The sequence below is a fragment of the Miscanthus floridulus genome, chromosome 12 (genome assembly GCF_019320115.1).
Source record: "Miscanthus floridulus cultivar M001 chromosome 12, ASM1932011v1, whole genome shotgun sequence".
Taxonomy (NCBI): Eukaryota; Viridiplantae; Streptophyta; class Magnoliopsida; order Poales; family Poaceae; genus Miscanthus; species Miscanthus floridulus.
The window spans coordinates 20,830,980-20,847,109 of NC_089591.1; the positions used below are offsets into that span (position 1 = coordinate 20,830,980).

Here is a 16,130-nt window from a genome sequence, read left to right on the forward strand (position 1 = left end):
GCTCGTTGAGGCCACGGACGACGTTGAGGATGGTGTGCGGTCCTCTGAGATCACCAAGGGTGTCTGCCATGTTCTTGAACTTACAACAGTAGTCGGTGATGGAGAGGTCGCCTTGGACAAAGTTTTGAAAGGCGGTGTCGAGGTAGAGGGCGCGCTGTTCGCGATTGGCAAGGAATTGGTGTTCCAGGGCAAGCCAGACGGCGCGTGTGGTGTGCCTGGACGATCTCCTTGAGGTTGCTGGAGATGTTGCCGTAGAGTCCGTAGAGCCACGACAGGACAACACAGTTCATGCGTGCTCAGTCTAGGAAGGTATGATCGGTAGCATCATCAAGGACGTGGCAGTACTTCCTGAGGATGAGAAGGATCTGACTGCGCCAGCGGGTGTTGTTGTTGGAGTCGATGTCGAGGACAGCTGGGATGAGGCTGCGTATGTTCTGCACGTTGACAGCTTGAGCTTGTGTTAGCATGTTTACTGCTTCCTTTATTACTAGCTGGCTGACGCCTAGGAACCTCCCCTGGCTGTCACCTATTTACTCCCCATCTTTACTGCTAGAATTTACTTCTCTTTACTGTTAGACGGCTGATGCCTGGGAATCTTCCCTGGCTGTCGCCTGTGTGCTTCCCCCTCTCTCTCTTGTGTTAGTCTAGCTCCTATATAAATCCCTGTAATCTGGTTTACTCAATATGAATGAATACAAGAGCTAGTTCATCCTCTATCAGCGTGCAGTTGATGAATTCTAAAGCAGTGGAATTTGTAAATCTGAAAGTGGAAATACTACTATAAGTATTACATATTACTCTCTCCATTCCAAATTATTATATGACGTTTTGGTTTTCTAGATACATTGCTTTTACTATGTATCTAGACGTAGTGTATATCTAAGTGCATAGCAAAAGCTATGTATCTTGAAAAGCCAAAATGTCTTATAATTTGGAATGGAGTACATATTATCATAGAATCTTGTTTGTGCTGCAAACCTGCAAAATATTGGTAGCAAATGATCTTAATTTATTTGAGAACAACACTAAAACTCAAATATTCTTTTGTATCTTCTACATTATTACACTCCTTAAGATGAAATGTTTATATTACACTTAAATCTCTCCCAACTAGCAAGTGTTTTTCATAGTTCAATTAGGTGAAGCCCTCCTATAATGAAGAGTTAAATTGTTTCATAGGAGCACTCTGTATCACTTAAAAATTGCAGCAACGTGATGAGATGTTCTGAACGTGCTGCATGTTTCTGAATTATTTCAGGTTGGACGAACAACTCTTGGAGGATTGTTGGCTTTGGGGTACAGTGTTGTTGTTAGCTTTAAGCGTACATGCACATCTGTCAATAGAGATCAATTACTGATAGCGGCAGAGACCATTGACACCCTAAACGAGACCTTTTTGGTATTAAAAGGTCCAAGTAGAAAGGTATACATTCTTCTATGCTGGGTGATGAGTTATGACTCAGTTGTGCTTTTTGGTGCTCTTGATTTTTTCTGGATTCTCAGGAATTTTTAAGAGATCAAACTTGATGTCCATTCTTGGGTTTTGCCACATCTAGCATGTCATGGTCATCGTTGAATCTGATTAATGCTAACTTTTATCTTGTGCTAAAATTGTTCTATTTCGTCCTTGAAATTCATAATTCTTGAATTTGGGTAATGTCTGCCTTTTGGCTTCAAATATTTAGGGTGGCTTACAGGTGTTCTTATAACTAGTCAGTATTCCCATAATGCATATTATCACCTTTCATCTAAAGCATTTGATGACTGAGTTTGACAATTGTGTACTTCAACTATTTGTTATATATGTTTACTTCTAGGAACCTTATGAAATTCTAACTATTCAGGTACCTAGAGTTCACAATGTTTAGGCTATAGGATCTTTTATGCTGTGAATTTAATAGAGGTATGAAATTGAAAGATTGTTGCTCTTAATTCCAAGAGAAAGATATATATATGATTATGAATTCTGAACGATGTCCTGATTTCTTTTTATGTTTGTTGTGAACTTGTGATTGAACCTTGGTTAAAGTTTGATAATTTAACTGACTTACATAATTTAGATTGTTGTAGTTGAGGCTTCAAAGCTTGGTATAATTTAACTGATTTCTTTGTGTGTTGTGAACTTGTTCTTGAGCCTTGGTTAAAGTTTGATAATTTAACTGACTTACATAATTTAGATTGTTGCAGCAGAGGCTTCAAAGCTTGGTATAAAGGGACCATGGATCACAAAGTCATACTTAGAAATGATCTTGGAGAGCAAAGGTATAATATCTTGTATTCCCTTAGTTTGCAACCGGACCTTCTTGCTAATAAGTTCCTCATTGATCTTAGGTGTTCCACGACTTAATACACCACCACCAGTATCAAGCACACTGCTAACTGAAAGTCAAGAAAAGAAAATTGCTGCACCTAAACCTATTCGTGTTTCTGCTGAAAACATTACAAATCTTGATGACTTGATGCAACCATGGACGAGATCTCCGCCCAAAAAGCTGGAACAGGAACATGTTTTGGCAAAATGGCAGTTTATCCCAGGTTGTTAACTTTAACTTTGTATTGGAATTTCGTGAAATTGTTTCCACCAGCGCAGGGCTCGGTTTAGAAAGTGGCTAGATTAAAGGAGAGCCAATCAAGGGGCCTCTGATTTAGGAGTGATTTGTTAGAGTTTGTTGAGGCTATGGCCTATCAGAGTCCTTGTAATCTGTCATTTGGGATTAAGCAAGAACAATTATCTCTCCTCCCTCTCTCAACAAAATGGGCGCTGAGGGGTAAAACCTCGCCCCAACACGGATCGCGGCTACGAACTACGTAGCCGGGGTGTGCCTACCCTACGCGGAACGACGTGTCCTGCAGCAAGGACTAGTAGGCGGTGTTGTAGACGTACTCCGCCCATGGCAACCAGCGCGGCCACTGTCGAGGTCGATTGCCGGTGAGGCAGCGCAGGTACATGACGATGACACGGGTTGGCAGCTTCTGACTGGCCATCGGATTGAGGGTGGAACGCCGAGGTCATGTGGAGCTTGGCGCCCATCAGGCGCATGAGCTCTCGCTAGAACGTCGAGGTGAAAGCCGGATCGCGGTCGGACACCATGGACTGGGGGACACCATGAAGCCGCACTATGTCGGTGAAGAAGGCTTGCGCGACGGACTTGGCGGAGTACGGGTGCACTAGGGGAATGAAGTGGCAGTACTTGCTGAACCTGTCCACCATCGTCAAGATGACGGACTTGCCACGGACGCGCGGCAATGCCTCCACAAAGTCGAGCGCGATGTCCGTCCAGACACCCTGGGGTACGGGCAGGGGAAGTAGAAGTCCTGCCGGGTGGAGGTGCTCTGAATTGTACCTCTGACATGTCACGCACGAGCGCACGAGGTCCTGCACCAGCTGTCGCATGTTAGGAAAATGAAAGTCGCGTTGGAGGCGATGTAGTGTGCGCTGGACCCCTTCATGCCTGTCCTCGTGCACGACCACCATGATCTCCTGGACGAGCGGGGACGCCGGGGGGATGTAGAGGCGGCTGCCGAACTGGACCATGCCGTCGACGAGCGTCCATGGTGCGCCGCGGGAGCCCGCACGGAGCTCGTCCCGTATGGCGACGAGGGCAGGGTCGGTGTCCTGCGCTTGACAGTGTTAGTCGCTGAATTCTTACTCTCATCGAGAGAGGATGACATTAGGAGTTAGGACAATTTTCTGGTTTATTTCCAACTGCCATGCCAACCTGAGGGGTTGGGGGTACATATTTATAGCTTGCTAGCCAGTCAAGCATATGCCAAGATGCTAGTCTAATATGCTGTCCTTTAGTCTAAGATGCTGTCCTCTAGTCTAAGATGCTGTCCTAAAAACAGACCATGCAGCCACAAGGACCATGTGACCAGCACAGCCCCACAAAGAATAGCCCACACATGAGACTTATCCCATCATTCCCCCCCTAAGTCTTGTGCGTCGTCCTGTGGGAAAGTTGAACCATCCCAGTCCAGGAGCAGAGCTCAAGGAACTTGATCCTCCCAACGGGCTTGGTGAGCAGGTCCGCAAGCTGGTCCTTGGTGTTGATGTAGCTCGCCTTGATGCTCCCTTCCTCCAAACAACCTCGGATGAAGTGGTACCTCACCCGGATGTGCTTGCTGCGTTCATGGAACACGGGGTTCTTTGCCAGGGCCAGAGCGGACTTGCTGTCCACCCTGAGCTCCACCGCTCTAGTGTCTCTGCCGAGGAGATCACCGAGCAGTCGAGCGAGCCAGAGCGCCTGAGTCGAAGCGGTGGAGGCCGCTATGTACTCGGCCTCGTAGCTGGACAGGGCCACCACCTGTTGCTTGACCGACTGCCAGCTAACGAGGCACTTGCCGAGGAAGAAGAGGATCTCGCTCATGCTCTTGCTGGTGTCGATGTCGCCGGCGTGGTGGCTGTCGCTGTACCCGATGAAGTGTGCCGCCCTAAGGCACCTAGGGTAGTAGAGGCTGTGATCGAGAGTCCCCGCAACGTAGCGGATGATCCTCTTCACAGCCTGCTGGTGCTCCGTCGTCGGTCGCTGCATGAACCGACTAACGTAGCCGACGGAGAATGCCAAGTCCGGCCGTGTGTGGGCGAGGTAGCGAAGGCCCCCCACAAGACACCGGTACTGCGTAGCGTCCACCTCCTCCGTCGTGCTGTCGCGGCTCAGCTTCAACCTCTCCTTCATTGGAGTGAGAGCTGGGTTGCAGTCGGTGAGCCCAGCTAGCTCAACGACGCGCTTGGCGTAGGCGGTCTGTCGAAGCGTGATCCCGGAGTCATCCTGGTGCACCTCGATTCCCAGGTAGGAGAGAGGCCCTAGGTCACTCATCTAGATGGTGGCCATCATCTCTTCCTTGAATGCCGCCACCTCCGCATCCTTGGTGCCGGTGATCACCAAGTCGTCGACGTAGACACCCACCAGCTGAGCATTTTCTCCACTGCCCCGTCGGTAGATGGCCGCCTCGTGCGGGCTTTGCTCGAAGCCTATCCCCTTTAGCGTGGAATCCAACTTGGCATTCCACGCCCTCGGTGCCTGCCGCAAGCCATAGAGGGCCTTGCGCAGGCGGAGCACCTTGCCCTCCTTGCCGGGGATCGCAAATCCCGGCGGTTGGTGCACGTAGACCTCCTTCAAGTCGCCGTTAAGGAACGCCGACTTGACGTCCATGTGATGAACACGCCAGCCCTCCTGGGCAGCTAGCGCGAGGAGTCGCACGGACTCCATCCGTGCCACGGGATGAAAGGCGTCATCGAAGTCGACCCCCTCCTGCTGCACGAAACCTCGTGCCACCAAGCGAGCCTTGTGCTTGACGATGGCGCCGGCTTCATCCCTCTTCAGCTTGTACATCCACTTAAGGGTGATTGCGCGGTGACCACGAGGAAGGTCAGCAAGCTCCCAGGTGCGGTTCTTCTCAACCGCATCCATCTCCAACTGCATCGCGGCGCGCCATGCCACGTGTTTCTCGGCCTCAGCAAACGACCAAGGCTCGCCGTCGTCACACGCAAGGTGCAACTGCGCCTCCAGATCGTGAGGCACCAGTCCCGGCACCGGCTGGTCACCGAGAAGGTTCTCCACCGTACGGTACCGCAACGGCTCGCCGTCGTGGTATGCATCGATGCGCTCCTCGTCGTGAGAGAGCAGAGTAGCGAGCTCAACCGGGCTGTGCTCGATACGAGCTGGTGTTGGAGTAGACGTGCCCGGAGAGGTGCCTGTCGGTGCTGGAGTGCGTGGCATTGTCGGCTGTGGTCGAGCCGGCGAAGAACTCATCGTAGCCGAGGTCCTGGCTGGAGAGCGTGGTGCTGTCGGAGTAGCAGGCGCCGGGGTCGGTGGAGGCTTGGGGACTGGGGTAGACGCGCTCGCCGAAGAAGAGCTGCCTACTCCCCCAGCTACCTCGAAGTGGACGTACTCGACAGTGAAGTCGTCTTACGTCAGAGCCGAGCCGTCATCCACCGCCTTGTCCCACGCCCATCCTCGCCCTTCGTCGAACACAACGTCGCGCGCCGTGCGCACACACTGTCTTTGGGTCGAGGATGCGGTAGGCCTTCGAGCCCTCCGCGTAGCCGATGAACACTCCCGGAGTGCTACTGTCGTCGAGCTTGCTGATGTGGCCAAGCTCCTTGGCGAACGCGAGGCAGCCGAAGACCCGCAAGTGGGAGACCACCGGCTTGTACCCATGCCAAGCCTCGTACGACGTCCTGCCGTCGAGCGCCTTGGTAGGCGAGCGGTTGAGGATGTAGACGGCCGCCACCACCGCCTCTCCCCAGAAGGCAGTCGACATCCCCCTCTGCTTGAGAAGGGCCCGAGCCATCCCCACAACCGTCTGGTTGCGCCGCTCGACGACGTCGTTCTGCTGCGGGCTGTACGGCGCGGAGTAGTGGCGCTGAATGCCCTCATCAGCGCAGTACGACACGAATTCAGCCGCCGTGAATTCGCCGTCGTTGTCGGTGCGCAGCACGCGCAGCTTGTGGCCGCACTCCGTCTCCGCAGCAGCCTGTGTGCGCCTGATGGCGTCCGCAGCCTCTCCCTTGCTGTCGAGGATCATCACCCACTTGTAGCGGGAGAGGTCGTCGACGAGCAGCAGGAAGTAGCGTTGTCCTCCCGGTGTGGTCGGTGTCACCGGGGCACACAAGTCCCCGTGCACAAGCTCGAGCCTCTCCTTGGCTCGAAAGCTCGCCCGCTGGGAAAAGGGGAGTCGCCTCTGCTTCGTCAACACGCAGACGTCGCAGAGCTGCTCCACATGGTCGAGGCACAGCATGCCTGGCACCATCTCCGTGGCACTGAGCCGCTTCAGGGCCTCGAAGTGAAGGTACCCGAAGTGCTCGTGCCACTGCCACGCCTCGTCATCTCGACGAGCAGCGAGACAGAGGGGTTGTGCCACTTGCACGTTAAGGATGTAGAGTCGATTTGCGCTTCTGGATACCTTGGCAAAAAGGCGACGACGGCGATCCCAAATCCTCATGACTCCATCCTCAACCACCACGCGCGAACCGTTCTCATCCAGTTGTCCCAAGCTGATGATGGAGTTCCTCAACGCGGGGATGTAGTAGACTCCGGTGAGCAGCCTGTGCTCACCAGACACGGCGGTGAAGATGACGGAGCCGACGCCCTTGATCTCCACGCCGGAGGCATCCCCAAACTTGACGGAGCCTCGGACGCTAGAGTCAAGCTCAGTGAAGAACTCCCGTCGACCGGTCATGTTATGGGTGGCGCCGGTGTCGAGGCACCACCCGTTAGTCTTGTCGTTGCCGGAGCCATCGCCGAGGAGGGCATGTGCTTTTGGCTCGTCAAGGTAGAGGAGAGCCGCTGCGGCCAGTGCCGCTGGAGGTAGCTCGATGCTTGCATGTGCCATAAACAGAGCCGGCTCCTCCTCCGCCGCTTGTGCGACGTGGGCCTGGCCGCGTCGTGGTTGTCGACAGTCCTTGGCCCAATGACTGAGCTGTCCGCAGTTGCGGCAGGCGTTGTCTCGTGCCGGCTTGTGCCTGCCGGCGGCGCCGCCCTGGGCGCCTCCGTGGGCATCACCCTCGGCACGTCCTCGCGCCCCAGTCTGGGCGTCTCTGCGCGCCTTGCGTGGCTTGCCACGCTTGCGGCCGCTTGTCGCGGAAGAAGGCTCCCCCTTCTTCCGGTCACCTTGGCTGGCAAGCCACTGCTCCCGAGTGAGGAGATTCCCGCCAGTGGTGATGGGCCCCGAGAGGGACTATGGCTCATCGCTGTCGACGACCTATCGCCTCCTCGATCGACATCGTGGAGAGATCCAGCAGAGACTCGATCGAGCGAGCCATCTGCTTGTACTTCTCGGGGACGTAACGGAAGAGCTTTTCGACAGCTCTCTTCTCGCCGTAGGTGTCATCGCCGAACTACAACATCTTCTGCAACAGTGTTGAGACGGAGAGCGAAGTCATCAACGTCCTCACCTGACTTGAAGGCCAGGTTCTCCCACTCCTTGCGAAGTGCCTGCAGTGTGGACTTAGCTGGCGCGGTCGCTGCCGATGCGTGCCGCGGCGATGGCGTCCCAAGCCTCCTTGGCAGTCCGCTTGTTGGTAAGAGAGAATTGCATCTCAGGCGGGACTGCAGTGATAAGAGCATCCAGCGCCCGTCGATCTAAGTCGTAATCGACGTCGCCGTATCGGACTGCCTCCCACATGTGCCACACCTGGAGCTTTACCCTCGTCACCGCAGCCCACTTGACGTAGTTGGTCTTGGTGAGGGTAGGCCACCCACCGCCGGGGCCGACATCCCTGACGACAGCCTGGAGCCCGTGGTAACCACGGTACCGATCCGGGGAGAGAGCCACGCTGCCTGTGAAGGCCGCGCTCTCCATCGACCTGTCTGCCACCGTCCCCGTGCGCGCCCTCCTCCAACGCCACCGCCCTGCGCGCCTCCTCCGGAGCACCGCCGTCCTGCTCCTCCTCTCCAGGAGGCCACCGCCGTGCGCGCCGCCTCCACGACGCCGCCCCCGTGCGCGCCTCCTCCAGGAGCGCCGCCATGCCATGCGCGCCTCCTCTAAGAGCGCCGCCGCGCGTCCGCGCCTGTCGGGGCTGCCGCCGCGCTCGTGGGCGTGCGTGTCTGCCCACTCGCCGCCCGCTCTCACTCCTCCTCCCTCCCCCAACTCGAGGTCCGCGTCGGCGCTGTCGTCAGCAGAAACGGAGCTGCTGATGCTGCCGCCGGCGCATCGCCTCGACCTCTACTGCCGCGCTGCCGCTCCTTCATCCCCTGCCGTTGCTTCTGCCTCCGCTCTGGCTGCTGCCAGCTCCGCCGCTGCCAGCCTCGACGCCCTTGCTACCGCCGCAGCGGTCTCTGCCGCCGCTCGCTCGCGTTCCTCTGCCGCAGAAAGTTCGGCCTCCTGCCGACGCCGCGTGCTCGAGGCGACCGAGCGCTGAGACTGCCCTGCGGACATGACGCGCTACCGGGGGGCTGCTGCGTGGGGAGAGGGCTGCTTCAGATGAGCTGCTGCTCGTCTGCGCAGAGGGAGAGGAGTGAGCAGGAGCGGCTGGAGCTGCTGCTGCTCCTAGCTGGGGCTATTGTGCTGCTGGGAAAGGAGATGAGCAGGAGATGCTCAGGCTATAGGATAGTACGACTCTGATACCAGTTGTTAGTCGCTGAATTCTTAGTCTTGGTAATAGCAGAATTCTTACTTTCGTCGAGAGAGGATGACACTAGGAGTTGGGACAATTTTTTGATTTATTTCCAAATGCCATGCCAACCTGAGGGGTTGGGGGTACATATTTATAGGCTGCTAGCCAGCTATGCATATGTCAAGATGCTAGTCTAAGATGCTGTCCTCTAGTCTAAGATGTTGTCCTAAAAATAGACCATGCAGCCACAAGGACCATGTGACCAGCATAGCCCCACAAAGACCAGCCCACACATGAGACTTATATCATCAGACGGAGGCGCGTGACGAAGTCGAAACGCGGGGCGGAGATGGCGAAAATGACCCCCTCGTCCGTGTCGCGGCGAGACAAGGCGTCCGCCACCACGTTCGCCGCGCCCGGCTTGTACTCGACGGAGAAGTCGAAGCCCAACAGTTTCCCCACCCAGTGGTGCTGGGGAATCGTGGCGAGACGCTGATCCAATGGGTACTTGAGGCTGTAATGATCTGTCTTGACGAGGAATCAGCGGCCTCGGAGGTATGGTCTCCAGTGCCGTATGGCGTGGACGAGGCCGATGAGCTCCCGCTCATAGGCGGCGAGGGAGCGATCGCGTGGCGCGACGGGGCGGCTGAAGAACGCAATCGGGTGCGCGTCCTGAATGAGCACCGCGCCGAACCCGTGCGAAGAAGCATCGCACTCCACGACGAAGTCCTTGGCGAAGTCTGGCATCGCCAGAATCGGGGCCGAGGTGACCGCCGCCTTGAGCGCGTCGAAGGCCGTGGCTGCTGCGTCGGTCCAGGAGAACCCTTCCTTCTTGAGGAGGGCTGTCAGCGGCGCGGCGACGGAGCCGAAGTTGTGGACGAATTTGCGGTAGTACCCGGCCAAGCCGAGGAAACCGCGCACCGCCCGCGCCGAACGTGGCACCGACCAGTCATGGATGGCCTGCACCTTGGCCGGATCCATGACGACGCCCGCCTCAGAGATGACGTGGCTGAGGTACGAAACGGAGGCGACGCCGAAGGCGCAGTTCGCTCGCTTGACGAAGAGATGGTGCTGGCGCAGCATGGAGAGGACGGCGCGGAGGTAGCGATGGTGGTCGGCCCATGTCTTGCTGTATATCAAAATGTCGTCAAAGAAGACAAGGACAAACCGGCGGAGGAAGGGTCGCAAGACGTCGTTCATGAGCGCTTGGAATGTCGCTGGGGCGTTGCACAGCCCGAACGGCATCACCAAGAACTCGTAGAGGCCCTTGTGTGTGCGGAACGCCGTCTTGTGGACATCACCCGGCCGCATGCGAACTTGGTGGTACCCGGAGCGAAGGTCCAGCTTGGAGAAGAATCGGGCGCCATGGAGTTCGTCGAGTAGTTCGTCCACTACGGGGATGGGGAACGCGTCCTTGATGGTGAGGGCGTTCAGGGCGCGGTAGTCGACGCAGAAGCGCCAGGATCCCTCCGCCTTCCTGACGAGGACTGGCGCAGAAAACGGCGACGCGCTGCTGCGGATGATGCCTTGCTCCAACATGGCGGCGCATTGCTGCTCCAACTCGTCCTTGTGGGATGCAGGGTACTGGTACGGCCGGACCGCCACCGGCTGTGCGCCCGGCTTGAGGACGATGCTATGGTCGCGGGCGTGCGGAGGTGGGAGCCCCTTGGGCTCAGCAAAGACGTCCCCGAAGGATGCCAGCAATTCGTCCAGGAGGGACTCGTTGGCTGTCGTGGTGCGGACGCCGGGCGCGTTGGTCGTCGCCACGCTTGTCCAGCACACGGCGCGCCCCTGACGCTGGAAGGACATCTGCCGCGCGCTGAAGTCCCAGAGCACCGGCCCCAAGGTCGCCAGCCACTGCGTGCCGAGGACCAGGTCCTACTCGGCGAGTGGCATCACGAAGAGATCGACGCGGAACGTGTCGTTGTCGATGGTGAGCGGTGCCTGCCGAATGACGCCGGGGCAGGAGACGCGCTCGCCATTCGCCACTGTCGCCGTGAGGCGTGGGCGACGCTGCAGAGGCAGGCCGGTTCGGAGGGCCACGTCCTCGGCGATGAAGTTGTGCGTGGATCCCGAGTCGAGGAGGGCGGTGAAGACGGCGGCGCCCACGGCCACCTGGGCCTGCATGGTGTCGTTGAAGGACACCCCAGCGATCGCGTTGAGGGAGAAGTGCGGGGCCTCCTCCCCGGCGGCGTCCTCATCAGCAGCGGCCCCGTCATCGGTGTCGTCCTCGATGACGCTGTCGAGGAGGAACAGCCGCTTGCAGACCCGATTGTGCTCACGACCGAACTTTTCATCGCAGTTGTAGCAGAGACCGAGGCGACGACGCTCCTCCTGTTCCGCCTGAGTCAGCCGACGAACCGGCTGGCCCTCCACGGTGATCGTGGCCGGCGCGGCCTTGTCCGCCTTGTCCGCCAGGAGCGCCGGCAGGGCGAGTCGCGGTGCGGGCGCCGACAGGAGCGGCCCGACCGTGCGGGGGAACGCGTGCCGCGGGTGCGACATAGCTGTTCCGCAACTCGATCTTGCGGGTGAGGCTCATGGCCGCCACCAGCGACTGGGGATTGTGAATCTCCACATCATGGCTGAGCGGTGGAAGGAGGCCGGCGGTGAACAACTGGACGCGCTGTGCCTCGTCCAGGTGGCCCGCGCGAGGTAGCAGGGCCTGGAACCGGTCCTGGCACTCCTCCACGGTACCGGTTCGGTGGCAAGCCGCCAACTCGCCGAGGGGGTTGGATCGGATGATGGATAAGTCTGGCTACTATGGTCTTTGTGGGGCTATTATGGTCTTTGTGGGGCTGTTGTGGTATTTGTGTTTTTAGGACAGCATAGGACAACATCTTAGACTAGAGGACAACATCTAGGACAGTATCTTAGACTAGCATCTAGAGGACTGCATCTTAGCATCTAGGACGACATCTTAGACTAGCATCTTGGCATATGCTTGGCTGCCAGCCTATAAATATGTATCCCCAACCCTTTGGGTTGGCATGGCATTGAGAAGTAAACCAGAAAATTGTCCCAACTCCTAATGTCATCCTCTCTCGATGAGAGTAAGAATTCTGCTACTTTCCTAGAGTGAGAATTCAGCGACTAACAAGTGGTATCAGAGCCGTACTATCCTTTAGCCTAAGCATCTCCTGCTCATCTCCTCTCCCAGCCACACAACAGCCCCAGCTGCGAGCAGCAGCTCCGGCCGCTCCTGCTCACTCCTCCCCCGCGCAGACGAGCAGCAACTCGTCTGAAGCAGCCCTCTCCCCACGCAGCAGCCCCCTGGTAGAACGTCATGTCCACAGGGCAGTCTCAGCGCTCGGTCGCCTCGAGCACGCGGCGTCGGCAGGAGGCCGAACTTGCCACGGCAGAGAAACGCGAGCGAGCGGCGGCAAGGGCGCCGAGGCTGGCAGCGGCGGAGGTGGCAGCAGCCAGAGCGGCGGCGGCGAATGCAGCGCGTGCGGCGGCAGCGGAGGTCGAGGCTCTGCACGGCAGCATCGGCATCTCCATTTCCGCTGACGACACTGCCGACGCAGACCTCGAGCTACTAGAGAGGGAGGCAGCGCGAGCGCGGGCGGCGCAGTGGGCAGCCGCGCACGCCCACGAGCGTGGCGGCAGCCCAGACAGGCGCGGACGCGCTGGCGGCGCTCCTGGAGGAGGCGCACACGGCGGTGGCGCTCCTGGGGCAGCCGCGCACGCCCACGAGCGCGGCGGCAACCCAGACAGGCGCGGACGCGCTGGCGGTGCTCCTGGAGGAGGCGCGCACGGCGGCGGCGCTCCTGGGGGAGGCGCGCACGGCAACGGTGGCGGACGGGTCGATGGAGAGCGCGGCCTTCACAGGCAGCGTGGCTCTCTCCCTGGATTGGTACCGACGGGTCGATGGAGAGCGTGGCCTTCACAGGCAGCGTGGCTCTCTCTCCCCGGATCGATACCGTGGTTACCACGGGCTCCAGGCTGTTGTCAGGGACGTCGGTCCCGGTGGTGGGTGGCCTACCCTCACCAAGACCAACTACGTTGAGTGGGCTGCGGTGATGAGGGTAAAGCTCCAGGTGCGGCACATGTGGGAGGCAGTCCGATACGGCAACGTCGACTACGACCTAGATCGACGGGCGCTGGATGCCCTCATCGCTGCAGTCCCGCCCAAGATGCAGTTCTCGCTTACCAACAAGCGGACTGCCAAGGAGGCTTGGGACGCCATCGCTGCGGCACGCATCGGTAGCGACCACGCCCGCAAGTCCACACTGCAGGCACTTCGGAAGGAGTGGGAGAACCTAGCCTTCAAGCCAGGTGAGGACGTTGATGACTTTGCTCTCCGTCTCAACACTATTGCAGAAGATAGTGCAGTTCGGCGATGACACCTACGGCGAGGAGAGAGCTGTCGAAAAGCTCTTTCGCTGCGTCCCCGAGAAGTACAAGCAGATGACTCGCTCGATCGAGTCCCTGATGGATCTCTCCACGATGTCGATCGAGGAGGCGATAGGTCGCCTCAAGGTCGTCGACAGCGATGAGCCACAGTCTCTCTCGGGGCCCATCACCACCGGCGGGAAGCTCCTTCTCACTCGGGAGCAGTGGCTTGCCAGCCAAGGTGATCGGAAGAAGGGGGAGCCTTCTTCCGCGACAGGCGGCCGCAAGCGTGGCCAGCCACGCAAGGCGCGCAGAGATGCCCAGGCCGGGGCGCGAGGACGTGCCGAGGGTGATGCCCGCGGAGGCGCCCAGGGCGGCGCCGCCGGCAGGCACAAGCCGGCACGAGACGACTCATGCCGCAACTGCGGCCAGCTCGGCCATTGGGCCAAGGACTGTCGACAGCCACGACGCGGTCAGGCCCACGTCGCACAGGCGGAGGAGCCGGCTCTGTTCATGGCACATGCAAGCATTGAGCTACCTCCAGCGGCACCGGCCGCAGCGGCTCTCCTCCACCTCGACGAGCCAAAAGCACACGCCCTCCTCGGCGACAGCTCCGGCAACGACAAGACTGACGGGTGGTGCCTCGACACCGGCGCCACCCATCACATGACCGGTCGATGGGAGTTCTTCACCGAGCTTGACTCTAGCGTCCGAGGCTCCGTCAAGTTTGGGGGTGCCTCCGGCGTGGAGATCAAGGGCGTCGGCTCCGTCATCTTCACCACCGTGTCTGGTGAGCAAGGATGCTCACCGGAGTCTACTACATCCCCGCGTTGAGGAACTCCATCATCAGCTTGGGACAGCTGGATGAGAACGGTTCGCGCGTGGTGGTTGAGGACGGAGTCATGAGGATTTGGGATCGTCGTCGTCGCCTTCTTGCCAAGGTATCCAGAAGCGCAAATCGACTCTACGTCCTAAACGTGCAGGTGGCACAACCCCTCTGTCTCGCTGCTCGTCGGGACAACGAGGCGTGGTAGTGGCACGAGCGTTTCGAGCACCTTCACTTTAAGGCCCTGAAGCGTCTCAGTGCCACGGAGATGGTGCGAGGCCTGCCGTGCCTCGACCATGTGGAGCAGCTTTGCCACGTTTGCGTGTTGACGAAGCAGAGGCGACTCCCCTTTCCACAGCGGGCTAGCTTTCGAGCCAAGGAGAGGCTCGAGCTTGTGCACGGGGACTTATGTGGCCCGGTGACACCGGCCACACCGGGAGGACGTCGCTACTTCCTACTGCTCGTCGACGACCTCTCCCGCTACACGTGGGTGATGGTCCTCGGCAGCAAGGGAGAGGCTGCGGACGCCTTTAGACGCGCGCAGGCTGCTGCGGAGGCGGAGTGCGGCCGCAAGCTGCGCGTGCTGCGCACCGAGAACGGCGGCGAATTCACAACGGCTGAATTCACGTCGTACTACGCTGACGAGGGCATTCAGTGCCACTACTCCGCGCCGTATAGCCCGCAGCAGAACGGTGTCGTCGAGCGGCGCAACCAGCCCGCAGCAGAACGGTGTCGTCGAGCGGCGCAACCAGACGGTTGTGGGGATGGCTTGGGCCCTCCTCAAGCAGAGGGGGATGCCGGCTGTCTTCTGGGGAGAGACGGTGGTGATGGCCGTCTACATCCTCAACCGCTCGCCTATCAAGGCGCTCGACGGCAGGACGCCGTACGAGGCTTGGCATGGGCGCAAGCCGGCGGTCTCCCACTTGCGGGTCTTCGGCTGCCTCGCGTTCGCCAAAGGAGCTTGGCCACATCAGCAAGCTCGACGACAGGAGCACTCCGGGAGTGTTCATCGGCTACGCGGAGGGCTCGAAGGCCTACCGCATCCTCGACCCGAAGACACAGCGTTTGCGCACGGCGCGCTACGTTGTGTTCGACGAAGGGTGAGGATGGGCGTGGGACAAGGCGGTGGACGACGGCTCGGCTCCGACGTACGACTTCTCTGTCGAGTACGTCCACTTCGAGGGAGCTGGGGGAGTAGGCGGCTCTTCTTCGGCGAGCGCGTCTACCCCAGTCCCCGAGCCTCCACCGACCCCGGTGCCTGCTACTCCGACAGCACCACGCTCTCCAGCCAGGACCTCGGCTGCGATGAGTTCTTCGCCGGCTCCACCACAGCCGGCAACGCCACGCACTCCAGCACTGACAGGCACCACTCCGAGCACGTCTACTCCACCACCAGCTCGTGTCGAGCACAGCCTGGTTGAGCTCGTTACTCCGCTCTCTCACGATGAGGAGCGCGTCGACGCGTACCACGACGGCGAGCCGTTGCTGTACCGTACGATGGAGAACCTTCTCGGTGACCAGCCAGTGCCGAGACCGGTGCCTCACGACCTGGAGGCGCAGTTGCACCTTGCGTGCGACAACGGCGAGCCTCGGTCGTTTGCAGAGGCCGAGAGACACGCGGCATGGCGCGCCGCGATGCAGTTGGAGATGGATGCGGTTGAGAAGAACCGCACCTGGGAGCTTGCTGACCTTCCTCGTGGTCATCGCGCGATCACCCTTAAGTGGGTGTACAAGCTGAAAAGGGTTGAAGCCGGTGCCATCGTCAAGCACAAGGCTCGCTTGGTGGCATGAGGTTTCGTGCAGCAGGAGGGGGTCAACTTCGACGACGCCTTTGCTCCCGTGGCACGGATGGAGTCCGTGCGACTCCTCCTTGCGCTAGCTGCCCAGGAGGGCTGGCGTGTTCATCACATGGAC

At 58.8% G+C, this 16,130-nt stretch overlaps 1 pseudogene; it reads left to right on the forward strand.

Moving 5' to 3' along the window:
• LOC136498644 (uncharacterized) overlaps positions 1 to 16,130 on the forward strand; it is a 59,067-nt pseudogene that overhangs the window by 12,782 nt on the left and 30,155 nt on the right.